The 23,685-nt window shown below is 40.5% G+C and overlaps 1 protein-coding gene across 3 annotated transcripts in view; it reads left to right on the top strand.

Moving 5' to 3' along the window:
* Nucleotides 1-21,567: 21,567 nt before the first annotated feature.
* VWC2 (von Willebrand factor C domain containing 2) overlaps nucleotides 21,568-23,685 on the top strand; it is a 414,069-nt gene continuing 411,951 nt past the window's right edge. The window contains exon 1 of one of the 3 annotated variants that reach the window (XM_075271156.1): nucleotides 21,568-22,247. The gene's annotated coding sequence lies outside the window, so the exon portion shown is untranslated. Of the gene's footprint in view, nucleotides 22,576-23,685 lie in introns of all 3 variants that reach the window. The other 2 variants (XM_075271154.1, XM_075271155.1) reach the window with 2 other exon arrangements.

Genomic DNA, 23,685 nt, shown 5'->3' with positions numbered 1-23,685 from the left:
TTTGTAACCCCAATATATTCTTTGAATTCCCAGTCAGAAACTGGCACTGTATACCAGTAGTAAAAATTGTGGGTGCACGTAACCCCAATATATTCTTTGAATTACCAGTCAGAAACTGGCACTATATGGCAGTAGCAAGAAATGAGGGTATTTGTAACCCCAATATATTCTTTGAATTCCCAGTCAGAAACTGGCACTGTATACCAGTAGTAAAAATTGTGGGTGCACGTAACCCCAATATATTCTTTGAATTACCAGTCAGAAACTGGCACTATATGGCAGTAGCAAGAAATGAGGGTATTTGTAACCCCAATATATTCTTTGAATTCCCAGTCAGAAACTGGCACTGTATACCAGTAGTAAAAATTGTGGGTGCACGTAACCCCAATATATTCTTTGAATTCCCAGTCAGACAATGGCACTATATACCAGTAGCAAGAAATGAGGGTATTTATAACCCCAATATATTCTTTGAATTACCAGTCAGAAACTGGCACTATATGGCAGTAGCAAGAAATGAGGGTATTTGTAACCCCAATATATTCTTTGAATTCCCAGTCAGAAACTGGCACTGTATACCAGTAGTAAAAATTGTGGGTGCACGTAACCCCAATATATTCTTTGAATTACCAGTCAGAAACTGGCACTATATGGCAGTAGCAAGAAATGAGGGTATTTGTAACCCCAATATATTCTTTGAATTCCCAGTCAGAAACTGGCACTGTATACCAGTAGTAAAAATTGTGGGTGCACGTAACCCCAATATATTCTTTGATTTCCCAGTCAGACAATGGCACTATATACCAGTAGCAAGAAATGAGGGTATTTATAACCCCAATATATTCTTTGAATTACCAGTCAGAAACTGGCACTATATGGCAGTAGCAAGAAATGAGGGTATTTGTAACCCCAATATATTCTTTGAATTCCCAGTCAGAAACTGGCACTGTATACCAGTAGTAAAAATTGTGGGTGCACGTAACCCCAATATATTCTTTGAATTACCAGTCAGAAACTGGCACTATATGGCAGTAGCAAGAAATGAGGGTATTTGTAACCCCAATATATTCTTTGAATTCCCAGTCAGAAACTGGCACTGTATACCAGTAGTAAAAATTGTGGGTGCACGTAACCCCAATATATTCTTTGAATTCCCAGTCAGACAATGGCACTATATACCAGTAGCAAGAAATGAGGGTATTTATAACCCCAATATATTCTTTGAATTACCAGTCAGAAACTGGCACTATATGGCAGTAGCAAGAAATGAGGGTATTTGTAACCCCAATATATTCTTTGAATTCCCAGTCAGAAACTGGCACTGTATACCAGTAGTAAAAATTGTGGGTGCACGTAACCCCAATATATTCTTTGAATTACCAGTCAGAAACTGGCACTATATGGCAGTAGCAAGAAATGAGGGTATTTGTAACCCCAATATATTCTTTGAATTCCCAGTGAGAAACTGGCACTGTATACCAGTAGTAAAAATTGTGGGTGCACGTAACCCCAATATATTCTTTGAATTCCCAGTCAGACAATGGCACTATATACCAGTAGCAAGAAATGAGGGTATTTATAACCCCAATATATTCTTTGAATTACCAGTCAGAAACTGGCACTATATGGCAGTAGCAAGAAATGAGGGTATTTGTAACCCCAATATATTCTTTGAATTCCCAGTCAGAAACTGGCACTGTATACCAGTAGTAAAAATTGTGGGTGCACGTAACCCCAATATATTCTTTGAATTACCAGTCAGAAACTGGCACTATATGGCAGTAGCAAGAAATGAGGGTATTTGTAACCCCAATATATTCTTTGAATTCCCAGTCAGAAACTGGCACTGTATACCAGTAGTAAAAATTGTGGGTGCACGTAACCCCAATATATTCTTTGAATTCCCAGTCAGACAATAGCACTATATACCAGTAGCAAGAAATGAGGGTATTTATAACCCCAATATATTCTTTGAATTACCAGTCAGAAACTGGCACTATATGGCAGTAGCAAGAAATGAGGGTATTTGTAACCCCAATATATTCTTTGAATTCCCAGTCCGAAACTGGCACTGTATACCAGTAGTAAAAATTGTGGGTGCACGTAACCCCAATATATTCTTTGAATTACCAGTCAGAAACTGGCACTATATGGCAGTAGCAAGAAATGAGGGTATTTGTAACCCCAATATATTCTTTGAATTCCCAGTCAGAAACTGGCACTGTATACCAGTAGTAAAAATTGTGGGTGCACGTAACCCCAATATATTCTTTGAATTCCCAGTCAGACAATGGCACTATATACCAGTAGCAAGAAATGAGGGTATTTATAACCCCAATATATTCTTTGAATTATCAGTCAGAAACTGGCACTATATGGCAGTAGCAAGAAATGAGGGTATTTGTAACCCCAATATATTCTTTGAATTCCCAGTCAGAAACTGGCACTGTATACCAGTAGTAAAAATTGTGGGTGCACGTAACCCCAATATATTCTTTGAATTACCAGTCAGAAACTGGCACTATATGGCAGTAGCAAGAAATGAGGGTATTTGTAACCCCAATATATTCTTTGAATTCCCAGTCAGAAACTGGCACTGTATACCAGTAGTAAAATTGTGGGTGCACGTAACCCCAATATATTCTTTGAATTACCAGTCAGAAACTGGCACTATATGGCAGTAGCAAGAAATGAGGGTATTTATAACCCCAATATATTCTTTGAATTCCCAGTCAGACAATGGCACTGTATACCAGTAGTAAAAATTGTGGGTGCACGTAACCCCAATATATTCTTTGATTTCCCAGTCAGAAACTGGCACTATATGGCAGTAGCAAGAAATGAGGGTATTTATAACCCCAATATATTCTTTGAATTCCCAGTCAGACAATGGCACTGTATACCAGTAGTAAAAATTGTGGGTGCACGTAACCCCAATATATTCTTTGAATTACCAGTCAGAAACTGGCACTATATGGCAGTAGCAAGAAATGAGGGTATTTGTAACCCCAATATATTCTTTGAATTCCCAGTCAGAAACTGGCACTGTATACCAGTAGTAAAAATTGTGGGTGCACGTAACCCCAATATATTCTTTGAATTCCCAGTCAGACAATGGCACTATATACCAGTAGCAAGAAATGAGGGTATTTATAACCCCAATATATTCTTTGAATTACCAGTCAGAAACTGGCACTATATGGCAGTAGCAAGAAATGAGGGTATTTATAACCCCAATATATTCTTTGAATTCCCAGTCAGACAATGGCACTGTATACCAGTAGTAAAAATTGTGGGTGCACGTAACCCCAATATATTCTTTGAATTACCAGTCAGAAACTGGCACTATATGGCAGTAGCAAGAAATGAGGGTATTTGTAACCCCAATATATTCTTTGAATTCCCAGTCAGAAACTGGCACTGTATACCAGTAGTAAAAATTGTGGGTGCACGTAACCCCAATATATTCTTTGAATTCCCAGTCAGACAATGGCACTATATACCAGTAGCAAGAAATGAGGGTATTTATAACCCCAATATATTCTTTGAATTACCAGTCAGAAACTGGCACTATATGGCAGTAGCAAGAAATGAGGGTATTTGTAACCCCAATATATTCTTTGAATTCCCAGTCAGAAACTGGCACTGTATACCAGTAGTAAAAATTGTGGGTGCACATAACCCCAATATATTCTTTGAATTACCAGTCAGAAACTGGCACTATATGGCAGTAGCAAGAAATGAGGGTATTTGTAACCCCAATATATTCTTTGAATTCCCAGTCAGAAACTGGCACTGTATACCAGTAGTAAAAATTGTGGGTGCACGTAACCCCAATATATTCTTTGAATTCCCAGTCAGACAATGGCACTATATACCAGTAGCAAGAAATGAGGGTATTTATAACCCCAATATATTCTTTGAATTACCAGTCAGAAACTGGCACTATATGGCAGTAGCAAGAAATGAGGGTATTTGTAACCCCAATATATTCTTTGAATTCCCAGTCACAAACTGGCACTGTATACCAGTAGTAAAAATTGTGGGTGCACGTAACCCCAATATATTCTTTGAATTACCAGTCAGAAACTGGCACTATATGGCAGTAGCAAGAAATGAGGGTATTTGTAACCCCAATATATTCTTTGATTTCCCAGTCAGAAACTGGCACTGTATACCAGTAGTAAAAATTGTGGGTGCACGTAACCCCAATATATTCTTTGAATTCCCAGTCAGACAATGGCACTATATACCAGTAGCAAGAAATGAGGGTATTTATAACCCCAATATATTCTTTGAATTACCAGTCAGAAACTGGCACTATATGGCAGTAGCAAGAAATGAGGGTATTTGTAACCCCAATATATTCTTTGAATTCCCAGTCAGAAACTGGCACTGTATACCAGTAGTAAAAATTGTGGGTGCACGTAACCCCAATATATTCTTTGAATTCCCAGTCAGACAATGGCACAATATACCAGTAGCAAGAAATGAGGGTATTTATAACCCCAATATATTCTTTGAATTCCCAGTCAGACAATGGCACTGTATACCAGTAGTAAAAATTGTGGGTGCACGTAACCCCAATATATTCTTTGAATTCCCAGTCAGAAACTGGCACTATATGGCAGTAGCAAGAAATGAGGGTATTTATAACTCCAATATATTCTTTGAATTCCCAGTCAGAAACTGGCACTGTATACCAGTAGTAAAAATTGTGGGTGCACGTAACCCCAATATATTCTTTGAATTCCCAGTCAGACAATGGCACTGTATACCAGTAGTAAAAATTGTGGGTGCACGTAACCCCAATATATTCTTTGAATTACCAGTCAGAAACTGGCACTATATGGCAGTAGCAAGAAATGAGGGTATTTGTAACCCCAATATATTCTTTGAATTCCCAGTCAGAAACTGGCACTGTATACCAGTAGTAAAAATTGTGGGTGCACGTAACCCCAATATATTCTTTGAATTCCCAGTCAGACAATGGCACTATATACCAGTAGCAAGAAATGAGGGTATTTATAACCCCAATATATTCTTTGAATTACCAGTCAGAAACTGGCACTATATGGCAGTAGCAAGAAATGAGGGTATTTGTAACCCCAATATATTCTTTGAATTCCCAGTCAGAAACTGGCACTGTATACCAGTAGTAAAAATTGTGGGTGCACGTAACCCCAATATATTCTTTGAATTACCAGTCAGAAACTGGCACTATATGGCAGTAGCAAGAAATGAGGGTATTTGTAACCCCAATATATTCTTTGAATTCCCAGTCAGAAACTGGCACTGTATACCAGTAGTAAAAATTGTGGGTGCACGTAACCCCAATATATTCTTTGAATTCCCAGTCAGACAATGGCACTATATACCAGTAGCAAGAAATGAGGGTATTTATAACCCCAATATATTCTTTGAATTCCCAGTCAGACAATGGCACTGTATACCAGTAGTAAAAATTGTGGGTGCACGTAACCCCAATATATTCTTTGAATTCCCAGTCAGAAACTGGCACTATATGGCAGTAGCAAGAAATGAGGGTATTTATAACCCCAATATATTCTTTGAATTCCCAGTCAGACAATGGCACTGTATACCAGTAGTAAAAATTGTGGGTGCACGTAACCCCAATATATTCTTTGAATTACCAGTCAGAAACTGGCACTATATGGCAGTAGCAAGAAATGAGGGTATTTGTAACCCCAATATATTCTTTGAATTCCCAGTCAGAAACTGGCACTGTATACCAGTAGTAAAAATTGTGGGTGCACGTAACCCCAATATATTCTTTGAATTACCAGTCAGAAACTGGCACTATATGGCAGTAGCAAGAAATGAGGGTATTTGTAACCCCAATATATTCTTTGAATTCCCAGTCAGAAACTGGCACTGTATACCAGTAGTAAAAATTGTGGGTGCACGTAACCCCAATATATTCTTTGAATTCCCAGTCAGACAATGGCACTATATACCAGTAGCAAGAAATGAGGGTATTTATAACCCCAATATATTCTTTGAATTCCCAGTCAGACAATGGCACTGTATACCAGTAGTAAAAATTGTGGGTGCACGTAACCCAAATATATTCTTTGAATTACCAGTCAGAAACTGGCACTATATGGCAGTAGCAAGAAATGAGGGTATTTGTAACCCCAATATATTCTTTGAATTCCCAGTCAGAAACTGGCACTGTATACCAGTAGTAAAAATTGTGGGTGCACGTAACCCCAATATATTCTTTGATTTCCCAGTCAGACAATGGCACTATATACCAGTAGCAAGAAATGAGGGTATTTATAACCCCAATATATTCTTTGAATTACCAGTCAGAAACTGGCACTATATGGCAGTAGCAAGAAATGAGGGTATTTATAACCCCAATATATTCTTTGAATTCCCGGTCAGAAACTGGCACTGTATACCAGTAGTAAAAATTGTGGGTGCACGTAACCCCAATATATTCTTTGAATTCCCAGTCAGACAATGGCACTATATGGCAGTAGCAAAAATAGTGGGTGTATATAGCCCCAATTCTATTGCTAGGGGACTTGCAGGGTATTTCTGGGGTGAAGGTGGGGGGGCACACCGTTGGAACGGGTATCGGGGGTATATATCGGGTATACGGGAATACACTGACAGTGTATTCCATTCAGGATCCTGGGAAAGCTGGGTTGCGGCGATTGAGCCCGTCAGTGCCACGTTACACTGACAAGCTTCTCCCTGGAATTTAGCTCTTACAAGAGCTGTTGTGGTTGTCTTCTCCTTCCTATCCTAGCCTGTCCCTGCCTACCCAGAATCTAAGCCCTAGCTAGCTGGACGGAAACCTCCGTCCCCGGTGAATTGCAAGCTCAGAATGACGCGAACCTGGGCGGCGCTGTTCTTTTAAATTAGAGGTCACATGTTTTCGGCAGCCAATGGGTTTTGCCTACTTTTCTCAACGTCACCGGTGTCGTAGTTCCTGTCCCACCTACCCTGCGCTGTTATTGGAGCAAAAAAGGCGCCAGGGAAGGTGGGAGGGGAATCGAGTAATGGCGCACTTTACCACGCGGTGTTCGATTCGATTCGAACATGCCGAACAGCCTAATATCCGATCGAACATGAGTTCGATAGAACACTGTTCGCTCATCTCTAATAATTATGCCTGTACGGAACAAAGTGGTCATAATTACACCTGCGTGCGATGGACCAATCACATTGGTCCATCGCCGTTTTATATCCGGTCACAGACGCTGCGTACTTCTGCCGTAGGCTTTACACCAGCGCGAGTACACTGCGTAGATACTTTGTTGCAATTTCTTCTAACATACTGCGGGCTTGGTCCGGTCTCCAGGAGGTAAGTTCCCCTATACAACGAGCGGTTTGTATCATTTTCCACAAATATTTATATATTTATTATGTTCCAAACTTTGTTATTCCTAGACTGGTCTGGAGTGCCTTTCCTCTTTTTTCATTTACCGTATTAGCGGAGTACATTTACATCTAAAAGAACAGGTGAAATTCTCTATATTATCTTTGCTATTATGTACTCACAAATATTTGCCCTTAACTACTGCACCTACATATTGTTCTTTTCCTCCTATTCTTAAAGCAAGCTGCCTTTTTTCTATGATTGAAAGCACAAGACTCCTGCTATACCCTGCAATTTCATGGCATGGTTCTATTCATGTTTATGTATGTATATGTATGTTTTGTGTCAATGTTAAAGCAAGATATGGCTGTATTATGATTTTTTTTACTTTTTTGATTATTTTTTTTTTTTTTTGTAATTTTTTGTAATTTCTATTTCTTATGTTTCTTTTCTGTTATCCCAAATGTAGAGTCTGATGAAGGTCCATGGGACCGAAAACGTTCACTTGACTTTACTAATAAAAAATTTGACACTGACAAACATGAAGTTCCATTTTATACTACAAGACAGGTTGGGACCCTTACTTCACTACTTAGAATCTACTGTATCCCTTTCTAAATATTCATGCAGTATAGCACCAGTACATACATCCAGTACAGTATACAAATGTCTAACAGCCAAAACCCCATCATGTCTCCACCAGCAAGAAGAAAGAAATATGAAGCCAGTTTCAAACTTAAAGTTGTAAACTTTTCTATGGAACATAATAATTGCGCTGCTGCAAGACAATATGGAGTATGGTTCGAGACTGGAAAGCAAATAAAATAGCAGTAAAGAGTATGCTAAGGGGTAAGTGTGCATTAAGAAGAGGTATCCCACATTGGCCAGAACTCGAAAAACCATGTAGCAAATATGGCGAATAAGCATCGCCAAAACGGTTATGTAGTGACACGAAATAAAATACGTTTGTTGGCACTTCAGTAGGCCAAATCTAATCCTTAGTCATGGCTTGAGAGTTCAAAGCAACCTGCTGCACTATGTAAAGAAAATAAAATTAACAGACCTCTCCGGTCTATAGCCTGTTGGGAATGTCAGTTGAAATGGGATATGTTCAGGGAATGAATGGATGGTTAGTGGCAAAAAATCATTCACAAAAAGAGGAAACATGCGTGTGCCACAGTTTACAGATATACGCTTATCAGTGTTTGATATACATGCAAGGTAAAGTCATCTATTTAAAATGTCCATGATTTTCTGTGTCTGCAATATTATACGAAGATGTTGTTATCTACAATAATTTGTTAGATTATTTAGGTCTCTCCATGTATAAAGTTAAAAACAGCAATTGCATATTCCTTTTTCAAATCATGGAGAAACCATAGATTTTCTATTTTTTATTTTTTATTTTATATTGCATTGACTCAGTATATAGTATAGACTCCTCATTAAAGCCTAGGTGCATGTATTTCATTACACTTATGTGTGGTTGCACCACTTATCTTTGAACTTTTTCATTATTTATTCATATATTTTTCAATAAATTTATATATTTTCAGAATTTTGCGTTCTTTGTGTGGTAGTTGTCCTTTTTCTAGGCTAATTGTGTTTGTATCAAATTCATTAGATGGTATGGAAGATGACTACTTGTGGCAAGATGAAGAGGAAGCCGCACACCATCTGATACGGAATTCGATCCATATGATAATTTCCTTACAAATGTATCTCAAGATTTTTTTGATGAACTTATGATATTAGATGACAAACAGGAGGTTTTTGAAGGCTTTTAACCCCTTCCCGACATCAGCCGGGCGCTGTTGTCTGCTGTTTCATACAGCAGACACCATGCGCTAATGTCCACCGATTGTGGGCATTAACCCTTCTGATGCTTCAGTCAAAGCTGACTGAGGCGCCATTTTCCTGGAGGCGCATGGGCACCACCAATTTGCCGGTGATCGCCAGCACCTGAAGCTCCCCAGCCTGTCTGCAGTCACTTTCTTTTGCAGGCTGCTCTATGTAGCCCGCAAAAGAAATGATAATTTTTTTGCAATGCATTGCAATGAATTAGCATTGTAATGCATTGCATTAGTGATCAGACGCCCTGGGGTTCAATACCCCTAGGGTATTTAATAAATGCAAAAAAAAAAAAATGAATAAAAAAAATATTCAAAAAATTACAAAGTATTAAAAATTCAAATCACCTCCTTTTCCCCTAGAACACATATAAAAGTAGTTAAATACTGAGAAACACATACATGATGGATATCCCTGTGTCCGTAAACGCCCGCTCTACAAATTTATAAATGTATTTTTCCTATACAGTAAACGGCGTAGCAGGAAAAGAAGTCAAAAGTGCCAAAACGCCATTTTATCACTGTTTTGCCTCTGATAAAAATTTGAATAAAAAATTATCAAAGCAAAAGCAATTCCCTAAAATGTTATAACTAAAAAGTACACCTGGCCCTGCAAAAAAAGACGCCCTTTATATCCCCATATATGGAAGTCTAAAAAAAAGTTACGGATGTCAGAATATGGTGACTTTTAGAAAAAAAATTTGGCACAGTTTTGGATTTTTGTTAAGGGGTTAAAATGTAAATAAAACCATGTAAATTTGGTATTTTTGGAATCATACCAAACATAGAATACAGGTGACGTCATGTTGGCTGCACAGTGAACACCATAAAAACGAATCCCATAAGAAAATCGCACAATTGGACTTTTTCTTCAAATCCACCTCATTCTGAATTTTTTTCCAGCTTCCCAGTACATTGTAGAGAATAAATAATGAAGAAAAATTTGACCTGCAAACATTATATGGCTCTGAGAGTGGAGAAATAAAAAAAATTATGGGATTTGGATGGGGGGGGGGAGAGGAGTCAAAAACGAAAAATGAAAATCGAAAAATGTCATTAGCGGGAAGGGGTTGAAGGGAAACTCTCACACCAGCAAAACCTGTAAAAATACCTTAACTTGCAGTTATGATGGGCATTGCTAACTCACCAAGGACTTGCCCAGCACTTGCTCTCTCTCTATTGTTTGCTATCTTCTTCCTATCATCATCAACTCCAATTTAGTTGACAGCTCAGAAAACAAACACCATGGCGGCTCCCATGGGTTTACTGTTTTATCCTTCATTTCAGCTTTAAAGTGAATTGGGAAAAGTTTAATCCTTTTGCACTGTTTTATGTTTACATGTTTGATGACAAACAGCCTTATGTTTATAAGTGACAGTTTTCTGCTAAGTACCTGCATGTCATAAGCATTTCATTTAAAATTACTATATTGAAATCAAATCTGATGTTTTTTTTAAAATGTTTACCGTATGTACATTGGAAGAGGACTAGTTTTATATGGTGAGTATACCCCAACCTCTATACTTTAACTGGAAAAGTTGGGGATCATCTTATACCTCCAGTTGTCTTATACGCCGAAAAATACGTAGTAATATTAGGTAAAAATGTTGGTTTTACCTACAATATTTTCCACAGAGCTTAGTAAAGTGAGTAATTTCCTAACACTTCTACTATGTTCGCACACCAACATTTAGGAATTTCTGCATTGAGGAAATGTGATAAGTATGTGAGGATATCATTAAGGGTAAGTTCACACGGGTTTTTTTGGTCAGGATTTTGAGGCAAATACGGCCTCAAAATCCAGACCAAAAAGACGGCTCCCCTTTGAAATCAATGGGAGCCGGTCAGTTCATTCTTTCAGGCGGATTCGCCTCACGACATCCGCCTGAAGACACTCCCTCCCGACTAGGCCCATTCATTTTTAGGCCTAATCCGGAGCGGAGTGCGCGACTCGTTTTTGGTCTGGAACCTGAGGCGGCCTCAGGCTATTATTCCCAGATCATGCCTCTAAGTTTTTTTGAAAACCAGATCTTCCAATAGGTGGCACTAGGAGCAAATTCCTCTTTTTCATCAAAGAGGTCATATTTGTATTCCTTACCTATAATCCTTAGCAGGGTATGCATTATCTAATATGCATGTGTACAAGTCTCAACCCAATGACAAACATTACCAATTCTGACCTACCTCTAGACAAAACATAGAACCAGCCAGTATCCTACTCAGGGGCAAAAACCTCAAAACAGCTGTCTGTGGATGGGATCGCTTCTCTGCTTTTTGGCTGCAATCAATTAGAGGATCACCTTTGACTTTCTGGCTAGTGATCTTCATGCCATGGGCATCGGAATAGGATGGAAGCTGGATGCCATTCAATTCACTCTTTAGGTATACAACCATAACAGGATGATATTGGCCTTGGATTTATTATTGTGAGTATTTTTATAGAACTGTGATCGACCTTGACAAGGTGTGGTGAAACTCACAAAATTCATCCTCACCCACAATTACTTCTCTTTTGGTGACTGCATCTACCTACAGCAGACTGGCACCGCAATGGGGAGCAGAATGGCGCCACAGTACGCTAATCTCTTCATGGCCAAGCTTGAGAGTGACTTCCTATCCAACTGCACCACCAGGCCTCTGGCCTACTACCGTTTCATTGACGATATCCTAATCATTATGGACTGGGTCTGAACAACAGCTGAAAACCTTCCATGAACAATTCAACCAGTTCCATCCCACCATCAACCTGACGCTCAATCACTCCTTCTCAGAAATAAACTTCCTAGACACAGTCATCAAGATACAGGACAACAAAATTGAGACATCACTGTATCGGAAGCCAATTGACCGCCCTACCTACCTAAGATGGGATAGCTTTCATCCGAAACACATAAAGAAATCCATTGTCTACAGCAAAGCCATCAGATACCATCGCATATGTTCAGACCCGGTGGACAGAGACAAGCACATTGGGGGCCTCAAAAACACATTCTTGAGGCAGGGTTACCATCCAAGAACAATTGATAACCAAATCACCAGGGCCACCAGAATACCAAGATCGGAGTTATTAAAATACAATACCAAACAGGAGAACACTCGGGTGCCCCTGGTTGTCACATATAACCCCCACCTGGAGACGCTGAGAGGAATCACACGCAAATTACATCCACTACTGCAAAAAGACAACCATCTAAAATCCATATTTCCAGAACCCCCTCTCCTGTGTTACAGACAGCCACCAAACCTCAGGAATATGATTATTAGCAGCTCACTGTCACCTCCAACTAACAAAGGAACATTTCCATGTGGAAACAACAGGTGCAAAACCTGCCCGCACATACTGACTACGGACAAAATAAAGATCCCGAACTCTGATCGACACTACAAGATGCCAGGTAACTTCACCAGCAGCACACCTAATGTAGTGTATTTGATATTGTGTACTAAGTGTCCTGAGGGCCTGTATGTAGGTGAGACAGGACAGTCACTTAGGATGAGGATGAACTCACACAGACATACGATTAGAGAGCAAAGAATGGACCTCCCGGTGCCAAAACACTTCTGTAATCAAAATCATAATATGACCCAGGATATGAAGATCCTGGTACTAAGGGGGAATTTCAGAGACAGAAAAGATCGCCTCATATGGGAATTTAAACTTATGACGACCTTTTGCACTCTCCAACAAGGTTTAAACAGGGCCCAGGGTTTTATGGCCTTTTATAACCACTAGACACCACGTCACTGATCAAAGAAGCCATAAACCCAGAGAACTTTCCTGCGAACTGATATATATGTGTTTTTTTAAAAGTGTTTATGTTCTGTTTTCCATCTATTTTGCATCTAACACTCCATTTCTCTGTATATATATATGCCTACCTTCAGACATTGTGTTATACATCCTGATGAAGGGACCTTTATAGTAGTCCCGAAAGCTCGATATGTCATCAAAAAACTTTTTGAGTTAGCCATTAAAAAAGGTATCAACTACTGAGGACTTCTCTCAAAAAATTTCTTTCATTTCATATCCACTGGCTAACACGGTACAAGGAAAGGTATTTTGTAGACATGAATTTTCAAATTTATGAACCTATGATGATTTTTTTTTTTATAGAAGTTACTGCTTAAATATCTATCAGCTACTGAAGTCTAAAGACAATCATACATTTCTAAGACATATTGTTCTTCAAATTATATTTGCATCAGTAGAAAAATGTGTTACTGCGCACAATCCTTACATTAACAAATGCCTAATCAAAGCAATCAAATGAATGGGTTTTAAAGCCAACTGCTCGCAAGCCGTTTGCTGTCTGGTTTCCCTAGGGTTTACCACGGACACCACAGGGTGGATAGCAGTGGCAGTGTGAACGTTGCTTTACTGATGAAAATGTAATAATAAAGACATGTGCATGCTGGATGTACACAGGGGGCATCCTGCAAGATTTGTGAAGTGGCATAACCTGGTCAAGGAGAAGGTTCCTGCCCTCATCCACCAAAGTGTGATATATGTGGATCTGAGGGGCATACTTGTAGAAGGTGTCTTGAAGGTGATGTCCAGACTATTATGCGATTGGGAAGAGATAGTGGAAGATTAGTTCCCAAGCCCCAAACTCAAAATTATACAGACGTTGTATCAGCTCTAGAGATGAGCGAACAGTAAAAAGTTCAATATTCGATATTCGTTTTGAATAGCCGCTCAATATTCGACTAGTCGAACAAGTATCGAACCCCATTATAGTATATGTGAGAAAATGCTTCGCTACAGGGGATCCTACCATTCGTCTCAGGAGAGTCACCAAGTCCACTATCACACCCCAGGAAATGATGCCAACACCCTGGAATGCAACTGGGACAGCAGGGAAAGCATGTCTGGGGGTATCAAGTACCTTTATTATGTCAGGATCCCTGTCAGCTTGCGATATGCCGGAGCTGACTTTTTCCCATAGGAATACATTGACCGGCATTGATTGGCCAGTGTACTGCATTCGGCCAATCAACGCTGGTTTTGCCTGAGGAGGCAGAGTCTAAAATCGGTCCACAGCAGTTTCCATTCTGGTCCGATTTTAAACTCCGCCTCCTCCGGCAGAACCAGCGTTGATTGGCCGAATGCTGTACACTGGCCAATCAACGCTGGTCAATGCATTCCTATGGCGAGATGAAGCAGAGCTAGCCGTGCAGTTAGCTTGGCTACTCCGGACACTGGAGATGAAGCAGAGCTCAGCTCTGCTACACCCAACCATCCCTTCAACTACTCCTCCTGTCACACACACAGCTCTGCACTACTGCCAACCATCCCTCCAGCTACTCCTCCTGTCACACACATCTCTGATGTAACAGAGCTCAGCACACACTCAGCTCTGCTACATCTCTACACTCTGTTGTAGAGATGTAGTAGAGCTGAGTGTGTGATGAGCTCTGCTACACATGAGATGTGTGTTACAGGAGGAATAGTATCTGATACTGCACACTCAACTCAACTACTCGAGAGTTGAGCTGAGCGCACGGCCCGATGTAGGAGAGCTGGCAAGTAGGTCGAGGCATTGTAGTGTTATAGACCTGATGGGCATGGGTATAGATGTATACATTGTACATAATAAAGAGGGGGAGTAAAGCAAATACATCAACCATGAACAACTGTGTCAGTCTCAAGAGACCAACAGTAACTCACAACTCAGAGTGTAAGTAGTCCTAGTGGGTAGTGCAATTGCCTGCAAAGCAATAGGATGAATCATTCTACCTTTACCACAAGCCTCTATAGTATTGGGATCTCTACAGGCTCAACAGTGTCTCTAGGCAATATGCCATCCTAGGTCTAATAGGGGTTGTTGAGTCTTGCCTTTCGGAGATCCCCTATCCAGTAAGGGGGTACCCCATTCAAGTAGTAGCTTATGGGCATCAGCGGTGTCTTGGAGTATGTGAAACAGACCATTTATTTGCATAACTGTTGGGGGAACACCCCTGGGGGCACATGTTGTTGGTTCCAAATTAAAAACAAAATGATTGCCCGTACGGGGAGAACACAAAGTGACACATAGCCAGATGTATATCTAAGTACTCTAAAGTTTATTACATGTTACTTAGCTCTTATAGAGGAATAATGGCTGTATGCTAATTTAGGCATACCAAACTACAGCACAAAGAAATATGAATTATCATTGGTCAGAGTACAAAATGGGCATTTACAAATGATAAATACGTGCATAAATCATTCATGAGTTAACACATGGTTATCATCCATTTTAGCTCTAATCATGCTAGCATAGTGCTCCAATATGGACGGCATGTCCTTGATACTTAGAACTACAGTAATTTAGACTATTCTCATATCTAATGGACATTCTGTGTCTCGTTACGGGACATGAGAAGCTGAGTAATAGTTATGAGAAACTCAGAAACATTCCAACCTTTTTCCTAAATATTATAAGAAAGCACAATTGTAAGTCTCTCATTGTATCTGCGTGAGACATCTGTGAGAACAATATGTAATATACGCAAACAAGAAGTAGGCCAAAAAGACAAGATCTCTTTACACAGATATTTGTCCCCTCACATAAGCAACCTGGTGTGGAAGACCGATTTATAGATGTATACACCACGTTGGAGGATTGTAGCCCTGTTGTAATTGTGACAAATTGTCTGTGTTTCTGGATAGAGAAATATCGGCGAACAGGTTAATCTCCTCATAGTGGTTAGGTAGCATACCCAGCTTCCAGGCAGATTGCATCAGGTCCTCCTTCACATGAAAAAAAATGTATCAAAGCTATAATGTCGTTAGGCACCATATTAGGTTTTGGCAGCCTATGGATTCTGTCGATGACTATATCATGATCTGAATCAGTAGGCACCACCAATCTTATAATATTCTCTAAGTAGGAAGCTAAGTCTCCAAAGGTTATGGATTCTGGAATGCCTTTGTAAGGATTGGAGTCAGGGTCAGGCAGTGCAAAGTGACACAGCTGGGAAAGCAACACTGTGCAACTAATGACAAAAGGGGTCGTAGGCCCTGCGGCTATGACTATGCTGTAGTATCTGAGATGAGGCAGACCAATGCACTTCCTAATTGAAGTGTGCCTACCACGACTCCTTACGCTTCTATCCCGGCGGCTAGGATAAGGGAAGAGGAGGCCCTGAAAGTGCTAGGGACTGGAGTCACGGGGGTCACACCTAAACAGAAAGCACAGTGTAACTGCAATGCAAAACAAAAGACTAAACAGCATGGAACCAGAGAGGACCACAAGTCCCAGCAGAAGAGAAAACACAGAAGAGAAGGCGAGGTCAGACGAGCAAGAGGTCGAGCCAGGAGATAATAATAAAGGTACCGAATCAAAAGACAAGGGATAGTCAAAAATACAAGCCGGGATACAAACCAAGGAACAGACCGAATACAAACAGAGAGGGAATCAGACTGAGCAGGGGAACCAGGAAACACAAAGTGAATGGCTGGCAAGGATCCATGCCTGGGTGGGGTTTAAATAGCAGCAGAGAAACACATCTGATGGCTAACGGCATGGAGACTGAAGGCAAGGAAAAGATTAACCCTTAATGACCTAAGCACACCCAAAAGAACTCCTAACACGTCTCCCAGGGAGACGCCACGCAGCAAGGAGACTGCGGCGACTCCGTATCCTGACAGCCTTGTATTTAAACCCTGTTCCCCCTGCTTCTATCTTCCAAGTCTGCCATTTTTGCCTTAAATATGTCCATCTCCTCCTCCTCCTCCAGTTTATAATGAGTGTCTATGAGGGCATTGTGTAAACTGGTAAGTTCACACATTTTGTGCTCAATGTGGTTAACTTGACACCCCAACCTAGATAACTGTAACACTTAGGTCAAAGGCATAAGAGTTTTGTAACACTGCCATCATACCTTTTATGAAAGTTTCTGAGTCTTCCTGTTCGGAAGAGGAGTAGTCTGTAAAGGGATCTGCTTCAGTGACTGTAATAGAGTCAGTGCCATTATCTGCTGAGTTTTGAGAGTCCATGCATGGCCTTCTCTTTTTCGAGGATGGAGAGTGTCCCTGCAGAGTATTGTCTGCTTATGCCATGTTGCATGTTGGGAGAAGTGGAAGCTGGTGTAGGCCTTACCAGGATTAGAATTGAGAACCCAGGTTCTGGAGGTGATGAATGCCTTTGTTGTCCAAGGGAGTTGTTAATTGAGGACCCTGGCTGGGGGCTCGGGCCCATCACATAGGGATCTTTAGTCAGGTCCATGTGGAGATGAAGATGCCAAGCAGGACTAAGATGGCATCTCCTCAGTATGAGGAATAGAGCGTGAAGCAAAAGTCTGTTAGTCGCTTCAGGACAGTTTTGATGTCTCGTTTATGGGTCATCTTGTCATGATAATAAGCCAAATCTTCCTGACATCCACTCAACACTCATAGATATTGGGACTTTAAACTCGGTGCCCAAACATTAGCTGAGCAAGAACCACAATTGCTTGTTTAACACAGCAGAGACATGGCAGCAATCCACTAAATCTGATTGAGGGCATGTAACTTTTTAGATTCCTGCTTAATTGGAACCAAGGCATCTAAACAGTGTCAGTACATGGGCGCCATTTTAATGCCAATATCAACGTCCTCTTCTGAATGATTCAGAGGCATTGATCAGTTACTATGACAGCAGGAACCCTACTGAAGGCTCGCAAGCCTGTCATCTTCACAGTTCTACAAGAGACAGTACAGTTTATGGCCAATCAGATCCCCTGGGGTTCAATCACCCTAGGGGTCTAAAATAAAATAAAACTCCAAAATAAAAATAAATTAAAAAATTCAGATTATTTCGTCTTTCCCTAGATCAGGGGTCAGCAACCTTTTGTGTATGGTTTGCTGATTTAGAAAAAAATAAAAGACAAAGAACTCCACATGCCATGCAATAATTGTAAGGATGTCGACCTCTACATGAAAGTCATACAACACAATCCATTCAGGAAGCAATTCATTAGCTGATTAAACTTCTATTTCAGTGTGATCCTTCGCTGGTGATATGATTGGCTTTTGTATGAACAGAAGAGAGTAACCTGATCTTTATGTTGAATATATTCATACAAACCTTTCCAGCCTTGTTGAAATGAACGAATGCTCACTTCAGCATGTTCTGCTGCCATATTATACTTTTACACTTATTTCAAGGTATAGAACCAATTACTGCCCTCTGAGCAGGCTAGTTAGCACTGTGTGGGCAGCATGGGGGCTCACTTAGTGCTGTGCTGGAGTCCTAGTTTTGAATCCAATCAACAACAACATTTGCGAGGAGTTTGTATGTCCTCCCCGTGTTTGTGTGGGTTTCCGCCCATACTGCAATGATATACTGATTATGAGCTCTATGTGCGCTCACAACTGACAAGGACTTTAAAGGGCTGGAACATGTAAGAGAAATAAATAAGCTCATGGCCCAAAATAAAGTCCCCCCTTTCCCACTTAGTATCTCATCTCCTGGCTGAGAAAGCCCTGTGCTTGAAGTGCTGGAGGATGCTGACCCCTGCTCTAGATCATATATAAGAATAAACAAATGAAAATAATCAAAATGCTCAATTTCTAAAACTATTGGCCGTTGTAGGAAAAATAATAATAATAATAATAATAATAATAATAATAACAATAATAATAATAATAAATGATATAGTGGGCAAATCACTGTTTTTCAACATTTCATCACTATAGAAGGACCAGTGCTATCTGCTTCTGGCCCTGTGCTCAGTGGTGTAACTACCGCAGTAGCAGCCATATTGGGGATGATGGGCCATTGCTGCTTTTTTTTTATTTTAATAGGCCATTACCTGCTGGAGTCAGAAGGGGAAGTGGACAGGGGGGGGGGGGGGGAATAGATAAGTAAGACCACGGGCCCGCAGCAAGAACCACACACAATTCATCTGGCTGTTCCATTTGAACCAAATACGTCTGAATGGAAACTGCTATTATAATGCTCCAAGGCCCAGGGGAGGTGAAAAACAAAAAAAAAAAACAGTGTTACTTATCTCTCTTGGGCTCCAGCAGGATTCCCTACTGTCTTCACGACCTCTTTAGTGATGTCTAGTGTCAAATACTGTAGGCACCACTATGGGACATTAAACTGTGTGGAGGGGCCACTGTGGAACATTTTACTGTGTGCAGGGAAGGGCGCACCTCTAATGAGGCGAAGTGAGGCAATCGCCTCAAGCGGCACTATCACTCACGAGAGGCGGCATGGAGGGGCGCTGGTCTGTGTGCGTCCTATCAGGTACATCGCTCTGCATATAACTTTACTTGATGGGACGTACGCAGCCTAGGCTTACCTCCTACTCCTAGGCTGCCCCAGGCCATTAATTTAAGCTTCACCATTAACTAGATCATTAATACGAAATCTGTGACTGTCTTGTAAACCGCAAGCAACTACGGTTTACAAGACACCGAGAACAGAGACACAATATGTCTGCTTCTCTGTGTCAGAGCGATGCTATGATGTCACGCGTCTCCTACACTGAGCCGCAGACGTCCTGTGCGCTAGGTGACAAAGAGGAAACACTGGCTGCATCGAGGGTTACCAGGTAGGTGAGTATAACTTTTATTTATTTTTTTAAGTGAGTTGTGGGTATTTTAAGGGGTTGTTAGGAGGGAGCACTTTATAAATTAACAGGTGTTATTTATACATGGGGCTATTAGGGGCATTATTAATACAAGGGGGATTTATATAAGGGCTATTAGGGTCATTATTAATATAAGGGGGCATTATTTATATAAAGGCTATTAGGCGCATTTTTAATACGAGGAGTTATTTATATAAGGGCTATTAGGGGCATTATTAATACAAGGGGGTATTTATATAAGGGCTATTAGGGGCATTATTAATACAAGGGAGTATTTATATATGGGCTATTAGGGGCATTATTAATACATGGGAGATATTATTAATAAGGGACATTATTTAAAGGGCTTTGCGTAGGTGAGGAAAATGTGGGTCAGGTGCCTGGAGAAGTGAGGAGTCAAAGATGTCTGTGTTGCAAACTTTACAGAGACAAGTCACAGCTGGAAGAAGTGGTCATGGCGGGGTCCAAGGAAGAGATGGGAAATGTGAGCGATTAGTTATGTGACATTATAATGTGTGGAGGAGCCATATGTGATAAGCCATATGTGAAGGGGCTAATATGGGGCATTACTCTGTGTGGAGGGGCCACTATGGAATATTATACTGTGTGAAGTGACCACTATGTGACATTATATTGTGTGGAGGGCCCATATGTGATATTATACTATGTAGAATGGCTATTATGGGACATTATATTGTGTGGAGGGGCCACTATGAGACATCATACTGTGTGAAGGGCCACTGTGGGACGTAATACTTTGTAGAAGGGCCATTATGGGACATCATACTGTGTAAAGGGGCCACTCTGAGACATTATACTGTGTGGAGGGGTCACAATTAGAGGTTGTACTGTGTGAAGGCCACGTTGCAACATTATAGCATGTGTAAATGGAGCGTGATACCATGTGGGGGCCAGGAAAGGGGTACTAAATTGTGTGGGACCCAAGTTAAAAGTTTGCTATGGGGCCCTGTCTTTGCTAGCTATGCCTGTGTCTGTATTACTATATAGTACACATGCCTTAAGTGGCTCCGTACAGCTGTGTGGGAGCTGGATGTAGACGCATAATGAGTGCATAATTGTGTCCTAATTAATGACATCAGTTTTGTGTGTTATGGTTTTATTGATTGGTTGGTGAGCCCTATATATTTGTATTGTGTGTTTTCTCCAATCACACTATGAATAAGAGCTAACGCAGCTCGAAACCTGTCAGTAGTTTAGAGACCACCATCCTTTGTTTTAATAGTGGATTTATAATTAAGTTTTATCTTGGATCCTTGTTTGGATATTTGTCCTTTGTCTGCCAGTCCTGGAGACCTTTCTCTACTGAATTTTTCTGTATGTTGCTACGTCTGTTCTTTACCTACCAGTGAGCGTAATATATGTTTTGTTTTTACTTTGTATATAATGGGTTTTACACACCTGCTTATTATACAAAGACATTCTAAGAATCTCTTCTTATATTTAGGTTACATGGTGAAATATTTAGATACAATATTTTTATACTTTCTCTCATTTACTAGATCTTTGAAAATATGATAAAAACACAATATTACATATAAATAATAATGCCGAAGCACTAGGACACGACAGGTTGATGAAAGTGTACAACTCCTAGTTGATATGGATGCATTTGTGAATGGAGTGTGACGTGCACTCGGTGACAAGGCGGTAACACTGCCTGAATAGAGAAATAATCAGAAAAGCCTGCATGCAGGTGGAGTAGTGACCTGGCTCAGTGTATACAGCAGCAGCAGCAGCAGCAACAGCAGCAGCAGATTAACAGCAGCCTCCCCTCCTGGCCTCTAAGCTTCCAGCCGGTGAAATCAGACAATTTGAGATTGGAAAAGGCTTTGAAATCCCTATTAAGAGAAGATGTCTCCTGACTTATTGTATGCACAGGCAGAGAGAATCCCCTGGCAGCACCTCCCACCTCCCTCCTCCTGATTCTTCCCCAGCCGGGGCTCCACATTCACAAGAGTTCAATAGAGACAGATAGATCTTATGTGCTGCACCCTGCATACATTCACTTGTGCTCATGCATTTCAATGACATGCAAAACACTTTCCTTGCCTGCATTTCTCAGTTGTAATTCATTCTGTCAGATGTCTTAAAGGACTATACTGAAGACACTTGTATTCTTCCTAGTGCATGTTCCAGCAGATACAGGAGGTAGCTTTATTCTACAAGGAAGATCCCAGCTACACAATTTTTTCTCCTGCAGGATGAAATGAGTTGGCAGCAGAGCTGTTAACAGCTTGTCTGGCAGTGCCAGCCACAACCTCCTGCTCTTTTAGTCACTTACTGGACTTTACATCTCGGGTCACTGATTCTTCCAGTCATCCAGAAAGCCAACATCTGAATCTAAGGAACACAGAGCTCTAGCCTCATCCCAGGAAAGACACCATAAATCATGGGCTACTGCAAGCAGAGCCAGGGATGCAGTGATCAGAGCAGCTTCCCTGACTGACCTGGAGATGATGGTGATGGTGACAGTGATATGACTCTGCTGACCATTCTACAAGACAAGATAATGGCACAAGGGTTCTGGGGGTTGCCCACACTCATTGATAAGGTGGCATTTCCAGCTGCGGCTTGAGAGGATATTACAGTCTTCTTATCTCTTCACTGTGATAAGGATCTCATCTTGTGATGGTGAGGAAGGATGACCTCAGAAACTTTCCCTTTCTACTAAGCCCTCATTGATACAACCAGGAGAAAATAGAAGTTTAATTTCTATATTCCCATTGATCACACCCACTGCAAGACCCACGTGTATTAGCAGAGCTGGAAGCTTCATTATCAATACTGGTTGGTAATTAAAGAGGGTGTGTGGGGATCCCAGGCTTTATTTCTGTCATTTTCATCTTTACAGAGACATGGCGTCAATGTCTTATGCATTATTGGAATGAGTGATAGACAAGTAGATACAACAGGTTGATCATTGCCAGGCTTGTGCTTTATGCCAGGTTACCGAATGTGATAGAATGCAGAATGTAACAAGAGAGGCGAGAACGATAAGGAGAACACAGACAGCATGTGACAATATTGTCTCACCTTATCTACCATGCATAGATATGTTTGTTCCAGACAAAGAAGCAATTTATGTAGCACGTAACCAGGATTAATAATGTAATAATTATCTTTGCCTGCCTTAGCTGCAATAGAATATATACAGGTATAATTGTGCCGGAGAACATTATTACCAGTACAGATGAAGCGTTAGATGAATAGTAGAGCAGAAATGACTAATCTACTATAATATCATATTTTCAGGTGGAAGGTTTTCATTTTTCTGTGACGTAAACATAGCTTCCTTTTAGTAGAAATGATCTCAGACAGAACTGTGACACTTGTTGACTGAACTGTGAAGTATTCATCAGATGTTACCATTGAGTTTGAGTCCAATACATTAACAGCCTACAAATCCCAGACATTACATTGCATTGTTTTTGTTCTCTCTATTCTGGAAAAGGTAATTGATAGCCTCTTGCTCTGTTGAGAAAGAAAGGTAAAGAACCAAAGAAGCTTCTAATCAAATAATCTCTTTCATGTGGCTGGCTGCTGTAGACAAATAGAAATTGCTTCTGTACAGAGCTCTGGAAATGCGTGGAGCAGGTTTTTACATTTGTTTAAATTGTGTAAAAGTGTTATATTTTTTAATATGATATCTATTGGCATTATAATAATGGTTTATGGGATAAAAATATGACTAGATTTTACCATGTGATCATGCACTGTCCATGGTCCAGAACAACCCAGTAGTTAGATGTTATGGTCAACTGGCAACTTCATGGAGAAAAAAATGGAAACCCAATCAACCCCAATCAATGGGGTCCCGTGGGTTCCATTGTTGTCCGTCATTAGACAGGTACATCTTTATTTCCTGCAACAGAACAGAACAGATTTGGCAACATAGTG

This window comes from Leptodactylus fuscus, chromosome 4 (genome assembly GCF_031893055.1).
Source record: "Leptodactylus fuscus isolate aLepFus1 chromosome 4, aLepFus1.hap2, whole genome shotgun sequence".
In the NCBI taxonomy this organism is placed as follows: Eukaryota; Metazoa; Chordata; class Amphibia; order Anura; family Leptodactylidae; genus Leptodactylus; species Leptodactylus fuscus.
Note: the sequence above shows the minus strand (reverse complement) of the source record. Positions and strands in the feature narration are given on the sequence as shown.